General features: G+C 43.3%; 2 protein-coding genes across 9 annotated transcripts in view; one reads left to right on the forward strand and one right to left on the reverse strand.

Moving 5' to 3' along the window:
• The window catches only part of LOC129189481 (fermitin family homolog 3-like), a 131,594-nt gene extending 121,103 nt beyond the window's left edge, over positions 1–10,491 (reverse strand). Inside the window, exon 1 of one of the 4 annotated variants that reach the window (XM_054791166.1) lies at positions 1,990–7,364. The gene's annotated coding sequence lies outside the window, so the exon portion shown is untranslated. Of the gene's footprint in view, positions 1–1,800; positions 1,969–1,989; positions 7,365–10,357 lie in introns of those variants that run through there. The other 3 variants (XM_054791164.1, XM_054791163.1, XM_054791165.1) reach the window with 3 other exon arrangements.
• The window catches only part of macrod1 (mono-ADP ribosylhydrolase 1), a 178,248-nt gene that overhangs the window by 103,181 nt on the left and 60,994 nt on the right, over positions 1–14,073 (forward strand). The gene's annotated exons all lie outside the window — the stretch shown is intronic.

Raw genomic sequence — 14,073 nt, forward strand, 5'->3', positions numbered from 1 at the left:
TGACCGATAGCAGGTATTGGGCAGATGTTTGCTCACGCCAGTTGTACAGTGTTGTTTACAAACACGTCAAGAAGCTAACTGCTCATCCTGCATCCTTTAGCTTCACAGCAGGTGTGTTTTGGATGGATGGATGGATGGATGGATGGATGGATGGATGGATGGATGGATGGAAGGATGGATGGATGGATGGATGGATAGAGTTGTAGTGCAGTAATACATAATAAATAATAATAATAACACATAATAAGGTAATAAGTCCTGTCCAGTCCTTCCACAACAGGAGAGATGTGATTACCGGGCCCCCCTCCTATTATTCATCGTTTACGTCACATTGCGCAGGCTACGGGATCACTGCAGCGACATAACAGACGGCCACCGCTAGCATAGCAAGGTTTTTGGAGGCGTTTTAATAGCGGGCTTTGTAGGCGTGTCCCATTGCGTGCATTAATTAGCTGCCTCTTTTTGTCGTTTTTTCTATCTTTGGAGCGCACGTGGATGATGGGTGAAAAGTGTATCCATGTTCAACCAAAGTCCATCCAGCGCTGCGTTGCTAGCAGCCTGCCATCTGCACAGCATCGTTACGTCCGTAACACCTTCATCGCTGGACCCGCTTTTGCCATCAGGCTAATTTTCTCAAAGACACCTTTTTTTTTATCAGCAAGTCACTGACCTCATATATCCACCCTCAGCAACCTAATTGCTGCGGCTAATTCAACAGTACAATAGTGCAAAGGCTGCTTAATGGCCTAATCTGTTAGAAGTCATTCTTAGCGGACAGTTAGGACCCCACACACACACACACACACACACCAGGAAGCAACATTAACTGTGTTTAACAGACTGGACGCCTTGCTGAGGACTTTGGAGTCAGGATGTCTTATTTTGAAATACCTGTAAGAGGTTTTAGAGAATAAGAGACAAACCTTTTGACTGGCAAATGAAGCATGAATGAATTACATTTTCAGAATCTTCCACGGGGCTGCACTTTGGAGACTTCTGTTATAAAATATACTTTAAAAGCGTGCCGATGTCACTTGCAGGCGGACCAGGACCCAAGGACCCATCTCTCAAGCGGTCTCAGCCCGTCCGCTTGAGCAAACGAACCGCACGAGCTGAGTAAAAGGCGCCGCTTCTTTTGGATAATTGCAGAGGGGATGGGGCGTTATGTAAGCAGCGCTCCTCTCCCGCTTTTGGACGGCTGAATAAAAAGAGGAGATAAAAAAAAAAGTGGTGGCGGAGCAGGAAGAGTGTCTGCCGCCTTCTCCTCTTCTTCATTCTCGCCACACGCGCTCCTGCGCCGCACGACCTGCCCTGGATTCCCGCTTCCCCCCCCCCTCGCTCGGACATTACACTTTAATCTCATGTTTATGTGGAGCTTCCTCCCTCGCAACCTAACCTCTTTTTGTTTTTGATCAGTCCATCACTCCATCCATCCTTTCTTCATTAATCCCGCGTCCTGTGCAGTTTTTGGTCCTCAGAATGTCAGTCTAATCTGCAGCCACACGAGGACTGCTAATCCTTTAGTTTGTGCCTATGAGCGTGTGCGTGTGTGCGTGCGTGCGTGTGAGGTTAAAAGAGTTTTAGGGCATGTCCACAGGGAGACACATCTTCACACTCCAACACGAGACACGAGAGACAAAATAAGCACTCCTCCTAATCTTCCCAGCTGTTTCTCTCTTTTTTGACTAAAAGCGTGCATTCAAGTTCTCCGGCAGGGAGACGTTGAACATCAGCAGGCTGCCAGCGAAAGAGGAATAATTCCCCCATGCGGATGCTCCATCTTGCCGACACACATCCTACCTTCCCGCCCCACGCTTCCTCCTCTCCCTTTGGCTCCAGGGTCAAAGCATCCCCGCAACTTAGCGGACGTTCAGTCAGCTCCGATGAGCGGTCTTCCTCTGACAGCAGCCGCGATGCTCGCTGTGTAGCGTACACCCCCTACCGAACCAGCACCATGCCGCTAAAGCGAGAGCAGAGAGCCGCACTAACCTGGGAGGAAGTGTTTTCCCAGCCACGCTCCACTTGAGTCCACTTGGCTGCCTCGCATGTCCACAACAGCGTCTCGTCATCGCGCACAGACCACAGTGCACCCTGATCTTCCTCCTCCTCCTCCTCCTCCTCCTCAGAGGGCGCAGTGTCCCTCCCTGCAAGAGCGCAAACTAGCGCCGAAATGTGCGCCTTTTTTTTTTTTGGTCGCTCCTACTTGGGGTCCTTGTGGATGGTAAGACAAGCCCAATGCGTTTAGGAAGAACTTTGGACATCTCCAGCACCTCCTCCTCCTCCTCAACCCTTGCCTGTCACTGTGTGTGTGTGTGTGTGTGTGTGTGTGTGTGTGTGTGTGTGTTCTTGTCTTTCTACGTCCCGCCTTTGTTGTGGGGACATTATTCTTTACTGGGGCATTTGCACGGATAGGCAGCGTTTACACGATTTGCGGTGTCATTTATTTGTGTATTTAAGGCACGCCTGACAAGTGTGACCAATAGTTTGCTACTGCTTGCGTTCGGTTTGCGCATAAATGACGCACTCGGCACGCAATTTGTGACCCAAACGGGTGCCCATGGGCACCAAATGGCCACGCTCCTGCGTGACTTATTTGCACGTTGTCACGTACTGTTCACGCCTTCTGCACCACAACAGCACGTGTGTGTGTGTGTGTGTGTGTAACTGTGTGTTCTTGGCTTCCTGCATTTGTGTGGCACAGTCCTTGGCATCCTACCTTTAGGGTGGGGACATTTTGGTTCCATTGACCCTTTTGGTCAGTAAGTTAAGATAAGTTAAGATGAGGTGCGCCCTTGTTCGTCCCACAAGGTTGGCAGCAGCGAAAGCAGAGCACAAAAGCACACAAGAGCACAGAAAGTGCAAAATGAAGGTCATGCAAAGAAGAAGTTCCACAGCCACAGCACGTACGTGGGGATGAGCCACGGGTTTATTGCACGTGTTTATTGCACGGTTATTGCACAGGATTATTGGAGCGCTTGATATCATGGCGTCTACAGCTGCAATGTGCGTGTTCATTGTAGTTTTCTGTCTTGGGGGAGCGCAACCCTTTTATCGTGGGGACAATAATAATTTGGGCTCAACTTGACAATATCATCAGAGACTTGGGCTTGGACTTTGAGGACATTTTGGTAGTGATGTGCGATACCGCTGATTTTGTTTCCTATCCGATACTGATTAAAATTCAGGTTGGTATCGGCGATACACTTTGCACCTAATGTGTGTGGTACATTTTCGAAAGTAGTGTATTTCATAGGGATGTCCGATATTGGCTTTTTTGCCGGTATCTGATATGCCGATATTGTCCAACGCTCAGTTTCCGATTCCGATACCGTCATGCGTAACGTGACATGCTGTGTGTCCTGTTGTGGAATTTACACATGTCTAATGGATACGGCATCGGCCATTAGCTTCTCGACGTGGCCGTAAACAACGTTTTGCGTAAGCAAACTACCGCGTCTACCTGCTGCTATTTCCACCTTTTTTTTTGCAATTCAGTGTTTGCACAAGGTCGGCATTGACGCTCTGAAAACAACGTTATCGTGGCCGATCAGGCAGTCTCTGGGCCGGTCTTTGTATTCGCCCAATGCAATGCGTACATCCTTCAAATGGCATTTTATGTGGCCAAGCAGTGCTTTTGACTTCTAAGGGCTCGGAAATTTCAAGCAGGTGACTTTAGATTTGACTCGACCTGTCTGGTCTTGACTTGGACTTGCATGTCTTGACTTGAGATTAAAGGAAAAGTCATCCACACACCAATCCTTATGTGAGACATGAACACACACACGTCTTTCTCTTTTCTGTGTGTTGTAAAGACATAAAAACAGCTAAAAAGAGACAACTCATTAATAATGGGACACACTCGCTATTAAAACGCCTCCAAAAACCTCCAACAAGCTTTTCTATCCATGCTGTGAGCATGCAGTAGCAGGTACATTCATGATAACATGGAATACTTGCACTAGTTAGCTCATTTGAAGCTTTAGCGGAACTTCTTTCCTGGTTGCATTCATTTCACATAGCAACATAGAAATGAACGCGGCACCTAGCGTCAAAAACCAAAATACAGCAGCTCCAATATGTAGCGTTACCTTTCTCTAATGGCCTGAGGCATCGTGAGCGAGTGTGTGGGGAAGCTAGTCGCTAGCTGGGCTAGTAGCTAGTTGGGCTAGTCGCTAGCTGGGTTAGTAGCTAGCTGGTGTGGTCTGGTGAGGTGTCACTACGGCACTAATGTAGTTCTTGGGCGTAGCAGTGTTAATAACAATAATAATAACAATAACGCTGTACCCTGGTTACTATGCAGGTCACATGATGTAAATGGAGCGTTGTTGGTGCTTTTTGGAGGTTTTTTCAGAAGGCTGTATCGGCGGAATAGCTGCCTCTTTGTAACTGTTTTTGTATCTTTGCAATGCACAGAAGAGAGAAAAAATCCATAAAAAGTGCACTTTTCCTTTCAAGACTTGAGACTTGCTCCCACCTTTGCCTTTCACCCGATCGGGCTATACAGCTGTGTGTGTCTTTGTCTTCTTGTCTTTCGGTCTTTGTGTGGCACAGCCCTTTTTTCTGTGGGGGAGGATAAAGGAAAACTGCACTTTTTGGGGGAATTTTGCCCGTCCTCCACAGTCCTTACGTGAAACATGAGCACACTTGTCTTTCTCTTTTCTGCACGTTCGAAAGAGAGAAAAACAGTTAGCATGAGGGCGCTAACAAAGCACGTGATGGGACACGCCTATTTCGACTATAAAGCCCCCTAAAAACCTCCAGCAAGGTTTTCTGGTTTTCTATCCACGCCGTGAGCATGCACTAACATGTGCGTTCATGATAACATGGAATACTTACACTATTTTGCCCTATTTTGACCGTTTTAAACATTACCGGAACTACTTTCCTGGGCGCATGGATTTCAGGGAGCTCATTGACAGGAACTATCGCCACTTCCGTAAACACTAGCGGCATAGAAAGCACGTGTCTGTTGGCAACTACTAACCATGGCAGACGTCGTGAGAGCCGCCGCCGATGGCCAATTGACTTTGTTTTACCCGATGGGACTACGTGCGTGTTTTTGTGCGGCACAACGCTCGACATCCCATCTTTACTGCGGGGACATTTTCTTATGCAGGGGCGTTCTAGCTGGTCTACGCACAGAAACAGCTCCTTTCATCCTATTGGACTGAGTGGGTGTGTGTTGTGTTACGTTTAAGGGCTCCATGAGCTCTGTTACAGGTTCACCAGGTCGCCACGCTTCACTGACTACAACATTGCACTGGCTGTTAGTCTGACAAGTGCTGCTACACACACACACACACACACACACACACACACACACTGTCTGAATTTTGGACTGCCAGTTTGGGGCCTCATTTGACAGAAAATAGGTTGCTTTCAAGCCTAACGGGACCACCACGTGCCAAAAGCAATATAAGACTGAGTAAAACACACATGCACTCAGTGGCACGGCACTGCAGTGGTGGGACGTCATCTGCAGGATCACTCCTCATTTGTTCATCCAGGCTGGGACCTTGATGGTTTTTAATTTGGACCTTTGAGCCTCACAAAAGCACACTTCAGCCCCTTTGGGTGCTGTGTACACAACAGTACCCCTCTGACCAGACCAGGGTGTGATCAACACTCTCTCCCGTACACCGTTTTAACAAACATCTTTTTAATGTGCACGCCCCAGAGCAGCTGCAGAGGCCTGAGTGGGCCCCCCGAGGCTCGGCCCGAGTGCAGATGCATCTCCAGCACCCTCTTGTGCTTTTCCATGCTCATCCGGACTACCAAATAGGTTTATGTCCACACTTTAAAGCATTCTCAACCCCCATAAAAATGTCTTTACGGGCTGTTAAGTTCATGTTAAAGCAACAGGTGGCGCTAGATCCCCTAACCATGAAGCCTGAAGGCCGTCAATTCCTGGAAAAGCATGCTAAAAACAACGGTGGCGATACGCTGCATATAAAGTCAAGCAAAGGGGAGATCCGATAGATAGATAACATATTTGATAGGTTTAATGTTGCAAGGTCTTCTCACTGCTCATAAGAAGGGCGGTGGCGTGTTTCTCTACATTATGGTTTTATGTCCCGGCCGCTTATTAAAAAAAAAACACATATTAAACAGTGCTGCTAATTGTCATTTGAAATCAGTTCTTTTATTTCATCTTGCACTTCCCCTAATGGAAAATATGACAGTCATATTCCTACAGGAACTATTAGTGGGGCTGCTGGATTACTGTAATTTATGGTCTGGTTATCCCTCATGGTATCAATTTAATGCTCTTGCAAAGGCAATTATTTTCGTAAGTAAAATTGGGTTAAATCATGTTTGTGGCCCCGAGTTCCCTGTAAAAACACTGGCAGTGTGTGCACTGGTGGTCCTAACGGATTTGCTGTCCAAGACTTGCAATATCGACTCTCTGTGATGTTGTTTCTGTAACAAAATCTGTCACAGGCCAAGCGTGGAAGTTCAAAATAAGAGGTATTGTTTCGATTCATGGTTTGTTAGTTTGGGGATTACGCCAAAAAAACCCCAAAAAACAGCCAATTTCCAGGAAATTTTGTGTCATACCTCATGAAAAAATGGTGACAATGTCAATAAAAACTTGTAGTGCAGTTGCGTCGGTCTCCACGAACCAGGAAGTAGCCTGTGGACGGTCAGACAAGCACAAATTCGAGACTACATGATTTTTCCATATGTTTGGGCAAATGTGTTTCTCTATTTTCTTTTTTGAGTCCCAGAAAAACCATTCCCCTATGTCAGAATCCAAATGGTAGAGTCCTATCCATCAGTTGCTAAGGCCTTACGTCATTCTCCGTGAACCAGGAAGTAGCTTGTGGACGGTCAAACAAGCACAAACTTGTGGCTGCATGGTTTATCCCCTTTTTTGTGCAAATGTGTTTCTCTATTTTCAGCTTTGAGTCACGAAAGACCATTCCCCCATTCTCAGAATCCAAACGCTGGAGCCCTGTCAGTTGCTGAGGTCTTACGTCATTCTCCGTGAGCCAGGAGCTAGCCTGCTAACTAACAACAAATGGACAAAAACACACATACTGAAATCATTTTCAGGGTTGTTTGGAATTTATTTTTCCTTTCATTGATTCCCCCAAGCCCCCCTAATTGGGAACTAAAAATGGTTCGCCGTGAACCGGGAAGTGTCCTGCTAACATGCAAACACAAATCACTTTTATTAATGGTCAAAACATCTTGTATGTGCTCTGAAAGTATATTATCATATTCCTGTCCTGTGTTTTTTCTGAATATTCACTGGAGGGGAGTGCTCACCAGCCACACTGGAGGGGAGTGCTCACCAGCCACACTGTATGTATGTATGTACGTATGTATGTATGTACGTACGTATGTATGTATGTATGTACGTACGTATGTATGTATGTACGTATGTATGTATGTACGTACGTATGTATGTATGTATGTACGTATGTATGTATGTATGTATGTACGTACGTATGTATGTATGTATGTACATATGTATGTATGTATGTATGTATGGATGGATGTATGTTTGTATGTATGTACGTATGTATGTATGTACGTACGTATGTATGTATGTACGTACATATGTATGTATGTATGTACGTATGTATGTATGTATGTACGTATGTATGTATGTATGTACGTACGTATGTATGTATGTATGTACATATGTATGTATGTATGTATGGATGTATGTTTGTATGTATGTACGTATGTATGTATGTATGTATGTATGTATGTATGTACTTACGTATGTATGTATGTATGTATGTATGGATGGATGGATGGATGGATGTATGTACGTATGTACTGTATGTACGTACGTATGTATGTATGTATGTATGTATGTACATATGTATGTATGTATGTATGTATGGATGGATGGATGGATGGATGTATGTACGTATGTATGTATGTACGTATGTACGTATGTATGTATGTATGTATGTATGTATGTATGTACAGTATGTGCAGCCTACATGCAATAAAGCCAAAGTGTGTCAACATGCATTTGCAGGGCAACAACGTCCCGATCAATTATTTATCCCAGCGTTCAGATGCACTAAACTGCTGCAGGATGTTTAAAGCAAGACAAGCAGAGCTATACCTCCTTGCATAATGGGAGGCAATCCAATGGAGCAGGTTTATGAACGGAGCAGCTGTATCACTAAAACACCACCTAAATGGAAAGGTGGTGTATTTACCGTGGCCGTCGTAGTGAGACTTTGGCAATAGAAAGATTTACAAGAGGGCACGGCTTAGAGCTCATTGCCCACTGAGTGTTGTTTTGGGCTAAAGCAGGACAAAAAAAGACACAAAGACAAAGCACTAGGTTGAGCAGCGCTATAAAGCACTACGCACACAACCGAAATGTGCCTTAAGGAGTTGGTGGACTCAGCGAACAAAATGCACAGGAGACCGTCCGGTTATCAAATGGTGCAAATGAAAAGTGTATTGCAGTAATCCCTGCTTTAAGTGGTTTCTTCACAAAGTAGGATTCAATGTTAATCAACGGAATATCTTCCTAGTTCTGGCACAGGAAACCTGTTTACCATCTTCTGACATCATTGGAGCCCTCGAGACATGAAATAACACCCCTGTAGTCACCTTTACGCTGCTCTGAGCCAACATAGTCGATATAAACACAGAGAAGTAGACATATTACTGCAGATATAAATAAAATAAGCCCTTTTACATAAAACTCCTGCTCCTGTTCCCGAGGGGACCTTGGTGCCTGGCGGACAGGAAGTGATGTCGGTGTTTCTGAGTTTTAGCTTGTCGCAGCCCCAACAGTAGCCTGTGCTATCATGATGATGATGATTATTATTATGAATATGATTGTTTTATTATTATTATTGTGAGATGGTTTAAACCTACAGCATACAACAGCTGCCTGGCGATCACGTCTCACTTTCTGGCGACACCTAGTGGCCAATGTAGAATACTACATGCACAAATAGAATGTTTCTTCTGCTTTGTACTCGTATTTGAGTTCCTTTAGTTAGTTTATTTAGCCATTTTTATGCTTGAAAATACTTAATTCATCATCTCCCGACAGAAGAGCAGTTTCAGTGGCAGATTACTATCACTGTCCTGCTCCACTGGAAGACTGAGAAGGTCACTCCTCCCACACGCCGTGCAGCTTTTCAACACACCACGGAGAGCGATAAAAACACACCTTATTATGTATTATGTTGCACTTGAATTGATGTGGTCTGTTCCGTATTTATTTATTTATTTTTATTTACTCTTCATTTACTTTCTTGTTTTTCTTATCTCTTCTATCTTGCTTGTTCGATTTTTTTAAGTGTTTTAAGTTTATTGTGACATTTTTGCAGAACTGCTGGAAATGTGAAAAAATATTTTAAAAATATGCACAAACTATTAATTTAATTTCTACTAAGTTACACTCTTCTGCACTGTGTGTGTGTATGCTAGCGGCCCCGCCTTCACCCACCGAGACATAGAGACTGTATGCTGTCAAATGCACCAAGGTGCTGAAACCGATGCACAGAGTGAACTCTCTTCCGGCCTGTTTGGAGGCGAGAGACGAGGAAAACGGGCCTAGTCCCCACGTTTGAATCTGGTGACAGCCCTCATATTTATCCATCCTTCCACTTTCTATGCCGCTCGTACTCACATTTCGTTTCCAGCTAATGCTGTAATCATTTTTAATGCCAATAAAAAGCGTTTATTAGCAGGTAAATAAATCGGTGGTTTAGGCATGGTGCACTGTTGGAGCAGCAGTCCCACTTAATTCCTAGCAAATACGAGTGTCAGTGCGTGACGTCGGGTTTTGACTTTTGATGCCGCTCTGTGCAAAAGAGAAAGCCATTAGATGAGCTTGCCGTCAGCGTTATCCTTTTCTCCCCTTAAGAACAGAAGCAAATTGATTGACTTTCTCGTGTGGACACTCAATGATGGCCAGGAGTGGGGTAATGCTGGTTGGGCGGGGGGGCGGGGGGCTAGGCAGGCAGGAGTAGAAGTAGGAATAACAAACAGGTTGCATTGGGGCTTTGGGAATAACACAGACACAAATAAGGTGAAGGGCTGCAGAATGCAAAGAGGAAATGCTGCTTTAATGAAGCGGATGGGTTTAGAAATGATGGCCATCGTCCCTCATGGTTCCCACACACACAAACCATGCGAGCCGAGCACACGATGACTGCTTTGCTTTGTCCTCTTTCATCCTCTCTGTCACATCGACATCTTCCTCCCGACCGCGTTTAAGGTATTTAACTTGTGTCCTTCACTGGCGCATCAATCTCTCCACAGCCCCCCTTCATCCCCTTATTCCTCTTCCTCACGCACGCACACGCACACGCACACGCACACGCACACGCACACACCCTCCACCCTGAGTGAGATTACTTACCTCCCAAGAAAGAAATACACTCCATCTTGTTGTTTTATGTTCCAGGCAAATTTAGTCCAGCATCTTCCCTTCGCTACCCTCAACTCACTTTCACTTCATCTCTCTCTCCCCTTCACTCTCTCTCGCTCTCTCTCTCTCTCGCTCACCCTCCCCTCTGTCCCCTGACACCTCCCCTCCCCGCTCCCCCCGTATGTAACTTATCACCCAGATGCGATAATTGGTGTGTCTTGGCAGCAGATGTTAGCGCGCTTTATTTAGCCGCCGCGCTATTGGCTATTCCGATTAGTCACCTGATGCCGCTAGGAAGAAAGAAAGTGTTGAGTGTGCAACTTGCGTGGCACGTTCGGCTCTACGGGTCAGCATCTTCATGACGCTGTGATGCATCAGGGGTGTCCAAACCTGTTCCCCCGATTGACACATTAAAGCGGGGGTGTCCAAACTATGACCCGGGCGGCCTGTGGCACATTCTAGAAGTTAAATTGGAAAAAAAAAGCAAACGGGTGTAAGAGAAGGTGTGCAGAATCCGCTTTGTCATGTACGCTTTGATATTTAGCAAAGCAACGCATGCACATATGCTAACCGGCTATTTCTATTTCATCAGCTTTGTCACGTCGGTGAAAAAGCATATTATTAATATCAACTTTGCTCTTTTTTCCCCACTTTTGGATTTTGCAAATATTCCAACTTTCGACTTAAATAATCTTTGTCATTTTTTGTTGTAATATTATGACTTTATTCCCACAATATGTTTACTTTCCCCCCAACCTAATTTTCCCAAAATGAGCACTTTACTCATTTGTTTGGTTTGTTTCTCATAATGTTACGACTTTGGAAAATGACCTCTTTTTTTCTTTAATATTTCAACTCTATGCTACTAAAATTTCATTTATCATTTTACCTCATAATATTACGCGTTCATTTTCGGAAAATGCAACATTTTTTCTCATGAAAATACGACGTTTATCTCTAAATATTTACACTTTATTCTTATAAAATTGCAGCTGTTTTTTCCATTTATTAATATTTTTTCCCAACTATTTCACATTTCTTTCTTTACATTTTCTTCTCGCGATCTCGTAATGCCCGTAATAGTTGGACTATATTCTCCTAACATTGTAACTTTTTCCACAACCTATTTTTTTCAAATTTGTGATCAATTGTTTCATTTGTTTGTCATAATATTATACTTTATAATAATGTCTTTTTTCTTTCATATTGCAACTAAAAAGGCGTTCTTTTCATAATATTATCATAATATTAGGGGATATATGTGAAAAAGCCTATTATTGCTATCAACTTTGATCTTTTTTTCACAATTATTGCTGTTGTTTTTTTCTTTCGTCATAAATCATTTTCAGAAATATTCTTCTCATAATATTTGGACTTTATTCTGATAATATTATAACTTTTTCCCCAACCTCATTTTCCAAAAATTACAATTTGATATTGTTTTGTTTGTTTCTCATCATATTATGACTTTAAAAAAATGTTTTTTCCTTAATATTCAAACTTTATGCTACTAAAATGACGTTATTTTTCCTCAGCACATTACGTTATTCTCGTAAAATTACAACTTTTTCTTGTTAGAGTCCATTATTTTTGTAAAATTACTGTTGAATTTTGCTTTATTTATTTTTTTTAGTTGCTTTGTTAAATGATATTTTCAGAATGTGCCGCGGGCCAATAAAAAAAGCAGCCGCCGACCGCAAATTCACACCAAGCTACAACTCAACTCTGAACCCCTGACATGACTTCCTGTTTGCCCACCACTCAGCTCCCCTGGGGAGCACGTTTATAGTGACACACACAAGCACGAGTCTTATTTATGTCTTAAATGGCTTATTTACTTATTTACTCATTATGTCATAGGAATGTAAAGGTTATTATAGGGCTGTTAGTTCATGTCTAGAGGGCTCTAATAATGTTAAAAACCATATTTAGAAGGTTGTAAACAGGTTTTCTATGCTCCAACTGAAAACTATTCCATTTATAAACAAGGAATTACCAATTAACCGCAAGAAAGAAGGGATGAGTGTATATGGTTCCACAATTCATCCTGAATAATAGAACATCTACAGTACACACGACACGTACATTACATCATGTTTCACTCCTGTATTTATTCTCTCATCGTTAACGTCTTTATTCATTTATCTTTTATTTACTTATGAATTTTGTCCATCATCTATTTATTGTTAAACATGTTCCACTTCTAACATGTATCTAAATGTATAGACAGAAACAAAAGGGTAGGATTAAATGAGCTCTGCTTTTTCCTACTCCTTTTTGGGCACGTTGATTTGTGCAAGTGCAAGTGTGGCGCTCTTTTAATGTGATCAAAGTGTTGCTGTGTGGATTTAAACATGTGAGACGCATATAAACACATGACGCAAACCCCAAGAGTGTCCACTTTATTCTCTCCCATCTAATTAACAAGGTTTCAGTCACAAGCCTTTGGGCTTTAGCGTCACCATGGTTACCAACTGACACCGCATTTGAATGGACTCTAAGTGTGTGTGTGTGTGTGTGCGTGTGTGTGTGGCTTTGATGCCTTTGTTTTGCCCATTTTGGGCTTCACACACACCTGTGTGTCTGCATGATGATGTCACATTCACACTTTTAGTACAAGGATGCCGTCTTTCATGTCCTCTGCCACAACGTTGGGTCCACGTCCACAATCTGACGAGCTCCAATACAAATACAGCATCAAAGAATTGTGCTTTTATAAATGTAATATGGTAAAGCCTCGTTTATGGCGCTTCATTGGTTCCAGACCCGACAATATCAATAAATCTAATATTTTCATAGTTAGAGCATAGAAAAGCTGTTTGTGCTTTTCCAAAGACGGGTTTTAACATGATTTTTTAAAATGGTTTTCATTATAGAGAATACACCTGATACAGATATCTACCGATATTACATTTTTATGCATTTTATGGCATGGGATGTCCGATAATATCGGCACACCGATATTATCGGACATCCCTAACTATTTTTGGTCTGTAAATTACACCAAATTTACCTTTAATTTTTATGATTTGTCAACATTTTTGGCGAGCCCTCCTTTGGGTAGGTCCCATGGAAAGTCAGTGGTCATTTTTGGAACCTTCTATGCCAGAAGCCAGTCATCATGAGAGGATGACCTGCAGACACACCAGAGGTGTTTTATGTTCCGTTTTAGACTGAGTTGTACTTTATCGGATCCAGCAGCTCTCGAACAGACGAGCAGCTGAAATACAGAATTCTCACGCAGTCACAGTAAATAAAGTCCATTCTGGATGTCTGTTTCTAAATTAGAGCACATAAGCAGTACACCAGCAAAAGAAAATGAAGCGTTAATAAAATGAATGAGGCATCGGGGATGGTGAACACGATGAAGAGTGGAGTAACCCTGACAAATAAAGACAGCGGTGGGATTTTCATCTCTTGGACCAACGTGCGTGATGCATGGCGTGCAATCGGCACTTGGCTTACTCAAAGCGGGAGGGTCTCTTGTGAGATGAGACTTTACCATCCCTTACGGAGCCCTTAACGTATATTTCTATAAATGTCACAGCAGCTATACGCAGAGCAAGAAGTGAAGAGTTTTGGAACGCAAAGTGCCTTTTTTGAGCTGCCGTTTTGTAATAATAGCAAATGACAAACTTGGTGTGCGTTGACTTGCGTGGAAGGGAGGGAGATAATAGTTTGGCCGTGGAGGTCACTTGCATCAGTCT

This window comes from Dunckerocampus dactyliophorus, chromosome 11, assembly GCF_027744805.1.
Source record: "Dunckerocampus dactyliophorus isolate RoL2022-P2 chromosome 11, RoL_Ddac_1.1, whole genome shotgun sequence".
NCBI lineage: Eukaryota > Metazoa > Chordata > Actinopteri > Syngnathiformes > Syngnathidae > Dunckerocampus > Dunckerocampus dactyliophorus.